This window comes from Pygocentrus nattereri, chromosome 26 (assembly GCF_015220715.1).
Source record: "Pygocentrus nattereri isolate fPygNat1 chromosome 26, fPygNat1.pri, whole genome shotgun sequence".
NCBI classification, from domain to species: Eukaryota; Metazoa; Chordata; class Actinopteri; order Characiformes; family Serrasalmidae; genus Pygocentrus; species Pygocentrus nattereri.
This window is the reverse complement of record NC_051236.1, coordinates 25414656-25430588: the sequence shown is the minus strand read 5'-3', so window position 1 is coordinate 25430588 and position 15933 is coordinate 25414656. Positions and strand designations below refer to the sequence as shown.

The following is a 15933-nucleotide window of genomic DNA, read 5'->3' as shown; positions in this document are numbered from 1 at the left end:
ATACTTTAAACTAAACTTTGGGATTTTATCTTTCTCCACACACCTTAAACTTAAAAGTTTCAAGGTGCATGCTGTCTTCATGGGCTCCATAAAACACTGAATACTTTTGTTCCATGTACATTACAGCCGAATGCTCTGATATTCAAAGGCGCTATGAATATTCAAGTGTTCTATGAATATTTGAGCACCATGTAAATTGTGCAAGATCTCTGACTACCCAGCTAATGAGTGAATATAGAATCTTTAAGAAAGAGGTCTATGCTCATCTTGCTGTTTCAGCAACTATGTGAAGAAGGACATGCGTTTCAATCAGGATACCAACTACTGATGACAAGAAGGACATCAGGAGGAGAGAGAGAGATAAAGAGAGAGAGACAGAGGCAGAGATTAGGAATCACTATGTATTCCAGTCACATGTTTCCACTCTCCTCTCATCTACTTGCCTCTCCTCCCACGACCAGCCTGGCTCCAGAGTGTTTTAATAAGGAGCTGTGAATTGGAAGATGGTGGGTTGCTTTGCCCTGCTGTGGTCCACTCAAGCTTGATGCAAATCCACTGCAACTGGGGATAGTTGGCACATCACATGCAATTTGCTGAAACCACTACTGAGAAGCAGTTTGTGCCTCAATCCTAGGAGATGACATATGGCTGTAACATATAGACAAACTGTATATTAATATACATAGCATCCTTTGAAGATTAGCACTGAGACTTTGTCTTAGGGGTAATGATCAAGTGTGCAGTGGTTACAGACAGACATGGATATTTTTGTCTGTCTCAGATTAAAGGAATAGTCAAGCACAACATCAGATTTACACAATTATTTTTAATGTTAGCATATGTTGTCTTTTGGATGCTGGTGTGATGAAGGCAACAACAGAAGTTAAAATGCTGGTGACAAGCAAAACCAGCACTACAAAAGCATAACATTGCTGTCGGAAGAAAACCTTGTATCTCCATTTTTGGCATTTTTCAGTTTTTGACATCATTTGAAAGTATCTGTTACTCTTTACATTGTTTGTAAATTTTATGATGAATGGACTAAAAGAAATTACCCAAAATGACATGGGAAAAATTCTGGTTCCATTGACTTACATTGAAAGTAAAGTAAGTTTTTTCCTTCTCCTGTAAAGTTACCATTTTGGAAATACAAGATTTTCTTAGCCAACTTAGACTAGCATGGAATTCATGCTGATTTGTGCTGTTTTTTCCAGCAGGGATAACTAACAAGTAACAGAGGCATCTTAAATTTCGTCTCTCCCTTTTTTTGTGACATACTGGATGCTTTGCTTAAAGGTGCAATGTGATAAGGTTTAGTGGCATCTAGTGGTGAGGTTGCGCATTGCAATCAATTGAATACCCCCTCCCTCACCCTTCCCTTTCTAATCGGGTAGTAAAACCTACGGTGGTCATCAGACGATTGGTACGTCTAGCAGAAAACAGGCAATATTGACATCACTCTGAATTACTTTGTAAATATCTACATTTTTACAGTATCATGTATACATGATACATGTATCAGTATCATAAATCACATTAGCAAATTGGTTAATGATAACAAGTCAACATGGCTTGTGGAAACCATGTCATGATTTAGGCATGCAATTTATAACACTAACTTTTTACCACAGCTTTAATTACTTAGCTGTAAACTTGTGTCATTTATTTTTAATTAAATTTATTCATATAAATACACTGCTCAAAAAAATAAAGGGAACACTTAAACAACACAATATAACTCCAAGTAAATCAAACTTCTGTGAAATCAAACTGTCCACTTAGGAAGCAACACTGATTGACAATCAATTTCACAGCTGTTGTGTAAATGGAACAGACAACAGGTGGAAATTATTGGCAATTAGCAAGACACACTCAATAAAGGAGTGGTTCTGCAGGTGGGGACCACAGACCACTTCTCAGTACCTTTCTGCTTTCTGGCTGATGTTTTGGTCACTTTTGAATGTTGGTGGTGCTTTCACACTCGTGGTAGCACGAGACTGACTCTACAACCCACACAAGTGGCTCAGGTAGTGCAGCTCATCCAGGATGGCACATCAATGTGAGCTGTGGCAAGAAGGTTTGCTGTGTCTGTCAGCGTAGTGTCCAGATGCTGGAGGCGCTACCAGGAGACAGGCCAGTACACCAGGAGACCTGGAGGAGGCCGTAGGAGGGCAACAACCCAGCAGCAGGACCGCTACCTCCACCTTTGTGCAAGGAGGAACAGGAGGAGCACTGCCAGAGCCCTGCAGAATGACCTCCAGCAGGCCACAAATGTGCATGTGTCTGCACAAACGGTTAGAAACCGACTCCATGAGGATGACTCCATGAGGATGGTATGAGGGCGCGACGTCCACAGATGAGGGTTGTGCTCACAGCCCAACACCGTGCAGGACGCTTGGCATTTGCCAGAGAACACCAGGATTGGCAAATTCGCCATTGGTGCCCTGTGCAGGTTCACACTGAGCACATGTGACAGACGTGACAGAGTCTGGAGATGCCATGGAGAGCGATCTGCTGCCTGCAACATCATTCAGCATGACCGGTTTGGCAGTGGGTCAGTAATGGTGTGGGGTGGCATTTCTTTGGAGGGCCGCACAGCCCTCCATGTGCTCGCCAGAGGTAGCCTGACTGCCATTAGGTACCGAGATGAGATCCTCAGACCCCTTGTGAGACCATATGCTGGTGCGGTTGGCCCTGGGTTCCTCCTAATGCAGGACAATGCTAGACCTCATGTGGCTCGAGTGTGTCTGCAGTTCCTGCAAGATGAAGGCATTGAAGCTATGGACTGGCCCTCCCGTTCCCCAGACCTGAATCCGATTGAGCACATCTGGGACATCATGTCTCGCTCCATCCACCAATGCCACGTTGCACCACAGACTGTCCAGGAGTTGGCGGATGCTTTAGTCCAGGTCTGGGAGGAGACCCCTCAGGAGACCATCCGCCACCTCATCAGGAGCATGCCCAGGCGTTGTAGGGAGGTCATACAGGCTCGTGGAGGCCACACACAATACTGAGCCTCATTTTGACTTGTTTTAAGGACATCACATCAAAGTTGGATCAGCCTGTCGTGTGTTTTTCCACTTTAATTTTGTGTGTGACTTCAAATCCAGGCCTCCATTGGTTAATAAATTTGATTTCCATTGGTGATTTTTGTGTGATTTTGTTGTCAGCACATTCAACTTTGTACAGAACAAAGTATTCAATGAGAATATTTCATTCATTCAGATCTAGGATGTGTTATTTGAATGTTCCCTTTATTTTTTTGAGCAGTGTAATTTGTTTAATCCATCAAATTATCAACAAATGATTCATTAACAGCTGGTCAGAATCATAACTTGATGTATTTTCTCATTTAACAAACTTGTGACAATTAGGTTTGCCCAGAGCCCACTGCATCTTAAATTAAAAAGCAACAGATGAGCTATGAGGCTAATGTGGGAGACTCTACCCAGAATGCAAGAGGATAGCGGGCCACTGTTGGCCTTTTAAAAACCAGTTAGACCCTGTGTACAGGAAAATAATCAGGGTGGTCCAGGGCTGGACAAGAAGTGGCACAGAGTTCCCGGGGTGCTGAACTTAGTGGACTGATATATATTTGCTCTCTGGGTAGGCTTACTTGTTAACTACCTTAGCCTCATATCTCCTGTGAAAAACTGTGTAAAACTTGATTTTTGGCCAACTATTTAATTAAAAACAAATGATTCATAACGAGTCATAAGCCGGTCATAATCATGACCTTCTTTTATTTAACAAACTTTCAAGAAACAACTACTTTTGCCATTAACCTCATACATCGTATATAAGCAAGCTTGAATGGATCTCGAGGCTAATCTAGAGTGCAAGTAATGGAAACTTACAGCCTCCAGTTAGCATTATGCAAACTGAAGGTCTTGACCCTGCTGGCTATGCCTTATAGCTCATGTGTAAAACTGTTCCTTTAAAACATCAAGTTGGTCATAATCATAATGTGATGAATTCTTCCTTAACTTTTCACAAATAACTACATTTGCAAAGAGCCCACTGCATGTTATGTTAGCAGGTCAGAGATGAGCTAAGCAGCGCCCGAGTTTACCATCTGCATTATTCAGTAATGAACCACCATGAGTCTGATGTCCTTGCTGTGGTTGGGTAGGTGAGGGTGTGAGTAAGTGGATAAGCATGCTGAATAACAAACACCACAGCCCAAGCCCTGCATCAGGACCTACAGCGCTAAAGCCTGCCGCATGCTCGCGGCATCCACTGCAGCAGAGCGCAACTGGAAGCCCCTGCTCTCTCTCCGCAGAGAAAGCTCTCCCACTGCAGACGCCCACTCACTGCTTCAACCAAAGCTCATCTGTAGGCTGAAGAGCCAAAATGTTGCAAAGATACAGAGAGAGAGAGGGAGAGAGAGAGAGAGAATGCAAAAGAGGGCTATGTTGCATATTCATAACCCCACACAATGCTGCTGAGATGAGCAGGGTACAAGCTGGGGGTCTCCTTCAGGGCCTCTCAAACGGAGTCAACAACCAAACGGGGCCAAAAAGAATGAAAACGCAGTAGGCACTCTCGGCAACTCTGACCAATCACGAGGCGAAAACGTGGGTGGTTTCTGTGGCTTTTCACGGCCGACACATTGCAATGCACTACGGGCCTTATGTGCAGCTGACGGGGAAACAGCCTGTCCTACATAAGGACCGAATATCGTCTGAAGAATCAAGATATAACTCCTGGCCTGTTCTCCACGTAAAAGAAGTGCGATGCAGCAGTTTATCCAAATGCTGAGCCTCAGATTCACATTTTTCACCGCGTCTGGCAGTCACAGAGTGTTTCAGAGCAGGCCAAACCCACAGTAGTAGGTGATAATCATAACAACGTGCTAAAGCCTCGGCTCGGCACTGCGTTTGAACGCTAGTGTGTCTGTGTGTGTGGGCTGGCCTCTTTGCAAAGAGAAGATGCTGCACCATGGAAACCTGTGCAGATATTCACAGCTAATTATGCAGCGACCTGCTGACAGATATGAATGCGAAGGAGCACCATGGAATTAAACTGCCAGCTCCAGTGGCCTCCATTTTTCACTCCACCACAGAAACAGAGCGAGGGATAGAGGGAGAGCGCGAGAGAGATGTACTCTTAGACCTACACAGGGGACATGATCTAATCAAACCAGCATCCAGCCTCAATTTAAATGTCATAAAGCCTTAAACTGGAAGGAAAACGGAGGAAAAGTGACATTTAAGCGCGGATGGGGAATTCAAATCATTTGTATCAGCAGATCATCAGAATGTTTTGTTGTGAAATGGCACACGTTGAGAATCGAACAAGTCAGAACACTTTACAGTGGTGACGATTGGAAACAGAGGTTGCAATGTCTACCGTGCACATGTAGCCATTTTATATGCTATCCAAACTAACCCTGAGTGTCTTCTGAGCTTGTATATCATCATCATTGTCCAAAAACAAAAAATCTCCAACATGGTAACTTTACAGGGGAAGGTAAAACTGTAAAAATGTCCTCAACTTTTATTGTAAATCAGGGGTCGGCGACATGCGTCACCAGAGCCACATGCAGCTCTTTTACTGCCTTGTTGTGGCTCCACAGCAGGATTAGATTTTTAGGAAAAATAATATATAAATAATAATAAATAATAATCTCGCTTCGCAGTAAAATAAAGCTCCAATGATCATTGTAATATAGTTTTCACAATAAATGTTCTTAAATGTTGGAGTTAATGTATTAACTGCTAATTCATCCTTTCACTCTGAAGGTTGGTGCGCAGACTACTGGTCACACTAACGGAAAGGCAAAGAGGAAGATTCAAGACAAACACGGATAATCAGACGAATGGCCATATTTGCATGTATAAGCAGTCACTTGTTTTCCTGATATGGTTCATCTGCAACAAGAAACTGTAAAACATTAAAAAGCCACATAGCTGAAGTCAGCTTCTTGCCCGCCAGCCTCTCATTCGAATTTTCCCGTTTCATCTTAAATGGTTCCTGCTGCACAATTTAAGGTGTTAAAGGAAAATTCAAACAAGAAACTGGCGAACAAGAAGGGAAATTTTACGAGAAATTATTACACTTTTGGAAAAGCTTCCTGCTGGAGAGATGGTAAAATGGACATAAAATGTAGCTCCAAAGGTGGTTTGATTTTTATTGAAAGGACAAAATGGCTCTTCTTAACATTTGTGTTGCTGACCCCTGTTGTAAGTTAATATTACCGGACTATATTATACACAATTTTGGAACATTTCCATTCATCATGAACTTTCCACATAATGTAAAGGGCAGTTAATGAGTTAAAAAATAAAGTGGAAAAAAATGACCATACATGTTTTTTTACAGAATTCTGACGGCGAAATACTTGTAAATAATGTAGGATTTGTTTCGACACTACTTTACAATGCTCTGTATCTACACCTTAAGCACATATTTAGGCCAAAACCTTATCTCGGAACTAACACAAAACATTATCTCAGGGTACCATTTGTAACCATTTCATGTGATCTGTGATGTGCTTTCTGTGATGTAGCATTTAGTAGCACTTTAAGCTTCTGGTTCCTATCACCACCACTATTCTGACTTAATATGTTTCTCTAGGATGGAGCAATTCACATCAAAGCACTCTGAATGACTGATGGTAACAGTTTATTTATGTAGAAAATGAGAAAAATCAATGAAATTCTCCTTTAATTCCTTGAAACAACTAACATTTTAACAGGACTATTTGACTTCAATGAAAACAGAGACTTGTACCAAAAGGTAACAGGAAGTTTAGTAGTTTATGCACATAAATGAGACTTTGTGGGTATTTTTGCTGTGTGTAAACAACAATAAATTACACACTAAAACCCCATGTTAATATGGACCCAAACTTTGTTGCTACGGTAATAGGAACTGGGAGCATCCATAGATTTGTTTTGGAGGCGTGAAGGGCAGCAATTTGCCTGGCTGGTAAAACACTGCAGTAAGCGGGCCTCTAATGAGTCTAACAAGGAGCTGGGAAGACAAGGTCCCACACACACAGCCGCAATATCATTTGAAACATCAAATTAAAACAGAAATGGAGATGTTCGGGCAAGAGGACCTGGAGCAAAATTGCTTGCTAAATAAAAAAAAAATTTAAAAAGCCAGACACAAAAAGAAAATGGTACGCATGTTGAAAGACAGCAGCTATGAGCTGTGTTTGAAGTACATTGTATGAAACTGTAAGAAATATTGCAGATATCATGTGTTATATGGGTAACTACAGGTGTATACTTAAGGTGTATAACATTATGCTGTTGCAGTGTCACTGTAAGCTGCTTACATTGTGAATGAACAACAGTGGCAACCACCCCACATTACATACATTACAGTCTAGACGAGCTATGAGCAATGGAACGAGTAACTACTTTACACTATATGAGTTATGACTGTGACCCGGCATCAATGCTGTCAGTGAGTTCCAATAGTCAAAATCTATTGAATTAAAGGTGCAGTGTGAAAAATTTAGGGAAATTTATTAGCAGAAACGGAGTATAGTATACAAAACCATGTCTTCACTATCATATCTGTACCTCTAACTATGAATCACTGTGCTTTCCTTAGCTTAAAACGAGCCCCTCATAACTACACAGGGAGCAGATCCTTTTTCAACAGAGGCTGGCAAGTTGTGCCACCATGTTTCCACAGTAACTCTGAATGGACAAACCAAACACTGGCTCTAGAGACTGCCTTTCACATTTTTATGTTGAAGCAGCAGCTTGAATTTGGTGGCACTATAGCACTAGTTGGAACACGTAGAAAGAAGAAGAATCAGTGATTGACCAGCTGGTGCTGGCTAATCATTTTGTGTTGTGAGAAGTCTGAGACCCCAAATTTTTACAAACGGAGGATCATACTTATTATTTAGAACAGGGAAAAGAGGGTGAATCCTCATCCTCAAAGAAGACATGAAAACATTAAAAAGCAAAACAAAATTGGGACAGGCAACAGCAGAAGGATAGACAAGTGATAAACAGTGATGTGGCCTTTCTCAGATGGAAACTGCTGATGAGGGACAAATGTTTTCAGAGTGATGTAAACATTGCCTGTTTTCTGCTAGGCAGGTAATTTAGAGTACCAATTGTCTGATGGCCACCGTAGCTTCTACTACCCGCTTAGAAAGGGAAGGGTGAGGGAGGGGTATTGCAGTTGATTGCAATCCGCAACCTCACCACTAGATGCCACTAAATCTTACCACATGACACCTTTAAGCAAAGCATCCAGTATGTCACAACGTCGAATTCATGACCAGTACAGTACAGTATACATCTTCAGACACTTCAGAAATTCAATCCCAAAATCTTTTTATAAGCATTTGTTTTTTGTGATGTTTTCGAACCACTCCCTGATTTTCAAAAAGGAACCAACCGATATTCTTCTTAAGGAACGAAAACAGCCGAAAACATCCTGTTCCAAACAATGCACCTGATGCATTTGGCGGATTTCTGAATCGTGACAGGAAGTAAACATTCTTGGAAAGCGTGAAGCAGCTCAGAATGCCTTTGTCATTAATGATGCACCACTGAGACAAATATGACAAAATTGGGCTGGAATTCCCTTTTGTCCATCAGAGACACAACCACACTTTATTTACTACAATACACTTCTATAATACAATTCTGGTATATTGTAAATATCTACAAACCTGACCGGTAAAAGTCCCTGAACATCTCAAAACCCATAAATACCCTAAAAAGTGACCTCAGCTATGATGACTTAAAGTCAACCTGAACTCAAATTTGACCTTTTCACCTTGTTAGCTCATGTCACTTTTTATGTTAAGCATGATTTATCATATCATTTCAGATATAACATTCCTTTCTTCCTTTAATATTCCTTCAAAATGTCTGACGATGCCCACCTTTAAAACGAGTTCTGATCTTTGACTACCTCACTGTGCATTAGCAGGTGGAAAAAAGGAATATTACCTAGTAATATCACGTATCACCTACTCCTCCCACCACTCATACTTATCATGCAGAGGGGCCTCGAAAACATGCAGAACATGCAGGAACTGCATTTTGTGGTGACTGTGAAAAGATGTTAAAGGCTAAGGATTTAGTTTATGTACATTACACTTACTAAAAAATGACTCAACTCTGATTTCAGTACTGTAAGCATTTCATGGCATGAAAGCATTGACAGATGTGTGCATCTGTCCTCACCATTCAGCATATTCCTTCAGGACAAGAGTGAATTCAGTAAACAGCTCTTCCTGATCTTTCATGGCAGAGTCACATTATGATTAAAAAAGCTGAGGATTTTCCATGGGACAAGCGCATGTAGGTCAGGGTGACCTAGTTGACAGAAGACCTACTTTAATCTGATTGGCTTCATCAAGGCAATCCACTCCCTGCTCAGTAGCTCAGTTCAAACCAGGTCTGGTTGGTGTTTCACGTGCCCTGCGGTTCTGTGGTAAAATCCGGCAACACGCTCTGATAAACCACTTACATAACATACTACTAGACAGGCGACAAATCAGATACCAATTACAGTTCATCCAATCAAACAAGGACTCAAGGAGTGTAAACGATACTTCAATTAGTCCTTTTTTCATTAGCAAGTCGTAACGATAACAAACCAATTAATCAAAAAGAGCTGTCTATTATGGGAAGTGTCCGTCACGTCCTTTTTCTCTCCTCTCACTGAAATGCCAGAGGCAGAGATAATATAGCCCACACTTCTTGGCCATTTGCCCAGTCAAGATGGTCTCGGATGGATGTCAAGAGGAAAATAATCCAAGGTAAGTCCAAGGTTGTAATGCCATGATCATGAAAGTGCACAACACTCCAAGATGGTGGTCCTGACAACATACTGTTCTTTTTTTTGTTGCTTTACATCCCTTTTTCCAAAATCTTTAATACCCTGGAGTTGTTCACCTGGCAAGATCTTAAGGCAACTGTTACTATAACAAAATTCTGATCTCCTCTCCTCCTCTTAAACAGTCAGCTCAGTCGTATGGCTTCGTACTTTCTATCAACTCTTTATAAACCTATATATAACATTTTGGCAGTGCTAACAAGCAAACGCTTTTTATTGAAATCGAAGTGTTCAAATGTTTTCTGTACTTCTCTGAACAGAATTTCTTATCAAACCTGCTCTGACCTGGCAGAACCATTTATAAAGGTGAGAAGGAAAACTATGGACTGTCTGCAGTAACACAATGGCTGTTGCTTTGGTTGTGCTTTTTGTTATGTATTACTGTATCATCTCTTTTTCTGTAGGATGACTCAAATATGAATGTATTTTAACTCTCTGGGGTCCATGAACGTGGCCTCTCATCAAATTCAATGTTTCTATGTACGTTTCTCTATCTTTGCAATAACACAGCACAGAAAAGTGATTCAGGCTTTGGGGATGTGGAGACCTCTCTGGTGGAAATGTGTAACAGCATACTGCATGCGGAAGAACATTTTGCTATGTCGGTTGTGCTTCTTTCCCCTTCTGTAAGCTGATGAATCTGATGATTGCGAGGATGTTGAATAAATATTCACAGACAACTCAAAGAGAAGCCAAAACTACACCAGTATAATGTTGATTTTGCATTTGCCTTAAACATCAAGCTGGATCGTCTTTCTGGGCCTGTTTGTGTGACATTACGTGAAGGCATGTGACATGGTCCCACAAAATCCTACCTCTGACTTTTAAAACCGATCTATTATGCTTTTCTCTTTTTTCCCTTTCCTTAGGTGGGTTATATAGCTTTCTGTGCATGTAAACAGTCTACACAGTGATACAGCTCTAAGTACACCAAAGGGAGTAACTCTCTTCCTTAGCTGCTTGAAATGCTTTATTGGAATTCCAGCACTTTTTCTTTGCTACAGGGTGATGCAATCTTGTAACAGAGTTCTTATTATCCGCCAACCAGAAAGGCCGGGAAGAGTTTGTTGAGTTTTGTGGGCATGTCGTGAAGAGACTGACCTGACTTTCAGGCTCAGCCTTTATTTTCATGGCTTTATTTCATAACTTCCGAGGAAATGAATCAAGAGTCATAAGGGCTAGTTTCCTTCAAAGAGCCATTATTCCCATCACTAGTCCATCTGCAGACTGCAAGACAGTGGTGGAACGTGTACGAGCGCTTTGGTGGTTTTCTAAGGAAAAACATTAGTACCAGTCGATCAACCGGTGATAAGTTTCAATATTAGTATTATTATTGGATAGAAAAAAAACTGTATCTCTAAACTTGATACATAGCATAACTTGATTCCCAAACTACATTAGTGGCCCAAAACTATGGTTCAGGAAACAGAGTGCTTCAATTTAACTACAGCCTACATTATTAACCACACTGTTTTAAGTGGGGAAATTTAACCTAATAACAGAGAGCTTGCAAACTGACTACGGATGAGGTAGACCAATCAGAAACAACCCATGTGCAGTGTTCAACAAACCACAACTAACTGGCAGTCATGCTGGTACAGTATGATCAGCATTCAGGCCTCAAGCCAGAAAAAGTGGATCTGCTAGTGTTCTTGGCCAAAAACAAAAAACAAAAAAAAACCTCAAACTGAATTTTCAGAAAATAATCACACAATTACAGTCACAATACTGGTAAAAACTCAATGAGATGTTTTTTTTTTCCCCAAATCATACAGCACTACATATAAAACTGATGTTGGGCTGCACCCCAGTTCAACAGTCCATGACAATGCCTCACATCCTATTCTGACACCCTGATGTACTACAGGGTCAGTGAGGTGCCCCTACTGCATGCCAATGATAGGCATAAAGAAAGCTCTTCTAAGCTACATTTACAGTTACACATGCCACTGTAAATTGTGCTCACTGTACCTCTTCAATTAGCATCCTGGCAGTGGATCCACTGACTGCAGCAAAATTAAATGCCCACTTTGGTGAAACAAGTCAAGATCTGTTGTACTGGGGTACAACTTGGGCTCTTCACCAACATCAGCACGATCAAAGAACACTATGACTTATAGCTTATGGATGAAATGCCACAATGAATGTCCTTCAGGACCTGAATGTCCTGTCAACTGCGACAGGAAGAAAAGTGAATCACTGCAACAAATTATCCAAGGCATACATGTTTCTAGAGTTAATTCTCAATAGTGTTCAGTTTTGAGTGAATTATGACTCCAAACCTCAAGCCCACATAAAATCCACACCGTGCTGTCCACCCACTGCAAGTTCACTTGAGCACAGACTGGAAAGCGCCAGCTTTTTGTTCCACTAAAACCTCTCACTGAAAAGCTTCATTCTGCCTTTACCATGAATTTATATGATAAGTACTAGCCTAAACCTTCTGGCAATTCAGATCTAGTATAAGCTGTTTATATACATTGATTATATATGCACACTGGGTTCTAAGTGTTGTCTGCTTTTAGTATGTAACAATTTCAATACATATTGAAAAATTTCATCTGGAACAGAGTATCAAAAAAGCTGTATCGCTGATATGTCCCTTGGCCTCTTCTGAGAGTCTGTCATTTATCATCTTTCATTGGAACCACAGCCAGTGATCAAAACTCGCCATCTGGTTGCAGAGTAAAGTGGGTGGCGAGGATAGGGGCCAGTGTTGCACACTCACCCACACTTAAATGACTTGGCTTTTAATAAATCAATTATAAAGTCGATGAGTTTTGATTTTTGGGGATTATTGCATTAATGGGCAGCATAGCAGGTGTTGAAAAAGGTTCTACTGGAGAACTTTCAATAATATTGGCATTAACTTTCATATAATTACAGTTCTGTAGGATCATTTTAACACCGAGTTTTGATCTCAGCATCAAAAACCATATCGTATCTGAAAATATGCGCACCCCTACATGCTTGTGTGCATGCTGGCAAAGCAAAATCTCCAAGATGAAAAACTTCAGTGCTGTTTATTTTTAGTGCTCTCTATCATTTAACCTTTTTTTTTTGTACTAAAGTTTTGGAAACTCCTGTTCTTCATGGCAGTGGATCCTATCTAGTCTCCTCAGAAATATCTCCTGAAAAATCAGGAATCAATAACAAGTACTTAATTAAATGAATGGTGATCTCCTGATTTAACACAGCACTTTAATGCAGTAATTGAGGGATAAACAGTCATTCTGAATGGTTTGATAAGAAGTGGTTAATTGTAGAGAAATTTACAGACACTTACATTTCCTTACAGTGGTGGTAACCAGAACCAGGGCTCACAGTATAGCCTTTACATTTACTATCCAAAATGACCCAAAAGTGAACCAACATTGGTCTTCTGAGATTTTATTTGTAATGCTGATAATGGTAAAATAGTGGTCCATCTAAAAAATATGCTTTCTGTTTTTGGGACTATTTTTATTTGCGATTCCCTGCATGAACTTCTCCATCTTGCATAAGTTTCCAGCAAAACCTGTACATTAAAATGATCATGAAACAGCATCAGGAAACATATTCCTAACCATTTTGTGTTGTAGCTTTTTGTGATGTAGCTTTTGGGTGTGTTAAATGCCTCAGACGTCCGGTTTCTGTCGCTGCCGTTGTGAACAGGTCTCTACAGTGTAGTGTTTCACATCAAACAACTCTGATTGACTTTGCATCTTAATCACTGAATTATGCAGAGGCTGGAAAATGTCACAAAATGTCTCTTATACGGAACATATTCAGGCACTTTTTGCTGTATGAAAAACATTTTTTATAAAATATATACGCCACTTTATCTGATTTTTTACATTTTGTGTATCATTTAACTCCTGTAAGGTTGACTGATTGACTTTCTACATCCATTTTGAAATAGTGACTCCCACATTCCCATATTCAGCCAAGCTCAGTCCCAGTAGAACAGTCCCAGCAGACACAGACGTTGTTCACTGACGCATAAATGGATTTGCTTATTCTCAGGTGTTCCAGGCGAAGCACAGAATCACTGTTTGTGAGAGGCTTCACACTCTATAATCAAAGTTCACTCTTAATCTTTCCTTTCATCCTGCATGGCAGATGGAGCACTGAGCCCCCGAACGCTAACCTAATCTAGCATTCGTCATGGGTGGCTGGAGCTCGGGTCTGCTTGTCATTGCTCTGAATAAAAAGCCGACCTGTTTCTTTAAAAAAAAGCTGATGGAACGCTGAAAGCTTTTCAGGAACATGAATCATGAGAAGCTTGAGCCCATCTTTGGACCTTCCTGTAGGGGCCATTCAGGACATACGTCTAAATATTGAGGTGCGTGGGTGCGTATGTAGGCCAGAATTCAAAGGTGAGTTGCAGGAGCCGGAACAGTTTCGAACACTTTAGTCTAATGGTTCTCAGTCCTGCTCCTGGGGTTCCTCTGTCATGCACACTCTCCTAAAAACGCAGGTCCCTAAAGAGGCATACGGTCACGTCTGTCAGCTCCAACAGAAAAATTCAACTCAGGAAGGTCTTGTTAATCAGCTGATGAGCTGAACTGGTTCTGTTAAAGCGGGGAACATCTGACGCTCTTACGAAAACGTGTTGAAAAGGTTCCTGTGGAGGAAAGCCATAGAAGGACCACTTTTCTCTGACGAAGCTTTCAGTGGATGAAGAACCCTATTAGTAGATGAGATGTAATGTAAAGAACCCTTTCAAAGTTTGGAAGAGCCCCCAGGATTACATACAATGTCTACACCAGGGAAGAGTTATCAGAGAATGTAACATCTAAGCCAAGAACAGCTTCTTCTTAAGAGATGTTTGAGTAGAACTCCAGATTAAGGGGCTGGAAGCCCCACTGCTGTGGTCAACAGCACCTGCAACATGCGCAACGTTCTGTTGCCCAACAGCAGCCCAGCTGTACCGGCATGCAGCACCGCACACCTACACGGACTAAAGCCCACCTAGAGTGATGCTGGTATGCCAAGTCATGACTGTCACAGCAGAGCCCTCCAAAGTGGAGAAGTGCACCTACCGCATGGAGCAGGTTGCTCATCCTGAGCCCCGAACGCACAAGGTCACCAAGACGCTCTTCCTTCAGCTCGTCGAAGAAAAATCCTCCGCATAAACCGGCTGGCGGCGTCTGGCGCTTCAGAGACGCCACGATTCTCTCCTGCATGTGTCGTAAGAGCTCCGCGCTGATGCACACGAACCGCTCGCTCGCCTTAATGGCTGCAAGCAGCGCGTGCCCTGCTGCTCCACACACACACACACACACACACACGCACGCACGCACACACTCGCACACACGCACGCACACGCTCGCACACACGCACGCACACACTCGCACTCCCACCTCGGCGATCACACAAGTTGTCTGTGCTTTTACGCCGCTAGCGCACAGGCCTGATTCATCACCTGTAATACAGCAGCGAGGGCTGGTTCTTCAAGGGTTCTTCACTAAAGTAATAGTTCTGCATAGAACCATCAGCACTAAAAGAAAGGGTCTTCTGCGTGGTGAATGGTTCTTCAGACTGATGGAGATCTATATAGATCTCACATTGTAACAGCAACAGAACCCTTTGTGGTGCCATACAGAGCCCTTTTCGTAGAACCATCTACAGCATATTCTCCATCAATCTGAAGAACCATTTCATCGTGTAAGAGCCCTTTAATCATGCAAAGCGTTCTTTTGAGTGTTCTCGGTTCTATATGGAACCAATACTTTACCATAGAAGCTTTTGAGAGGGTTTTTTTAGTGTGCGCTCTTTAAAAAGATGGCTTGTCAAAGGTTCCTTAGTCAAGAAAATGGTTCTATGTAGAACCTTGAGTTCTACATAGAACCATTTCCTGCTTCAATTGTTCTGTACATGATGAAATGGCTCTCTAGATCGAGGGAGAATGTGTTCATGTAGAACCTCTTTGAAAATGGTTCCACATAGCACCAAAGAGGGTTCTGGTGTTGCTTTAATGGCAAGCTTTGATCAATAAAAAAAAACCCTTTTTGGCACTATATAGAACCATTTGCAAAAATGTTCTCTATAGAACACAACACATTCTTCATTAATATAAAGAACTTTTTCACCATGCAAAGAGCCATTTGAGCATGAAATGGTTTT

The 15933-nt window shown here is 41.5% G+C and overlaps 1 protein-coding gene across 1 annotated transcript in view; it reads right to left on the bottom strand.

Annotated features, from left to right (window-relative positions):
* The window catches only part of lrrc7 (leucine rich repeat containing 7), a 173339-nt gene extending 158269 nt beyond the window's left edge, over positions 1–15070 (bottom strand). The window contains exon 1 of the mRNA XM_017698136.2: positions 14850–15070. The gene's annotated coding sequence lies outside the window, so the exon portion shown is untranslated. The remainder of the gene's footprint in view (positions 1–14849) is intronic.
* Positions 15071–15933: the final 863 nt, after the last annotated feature.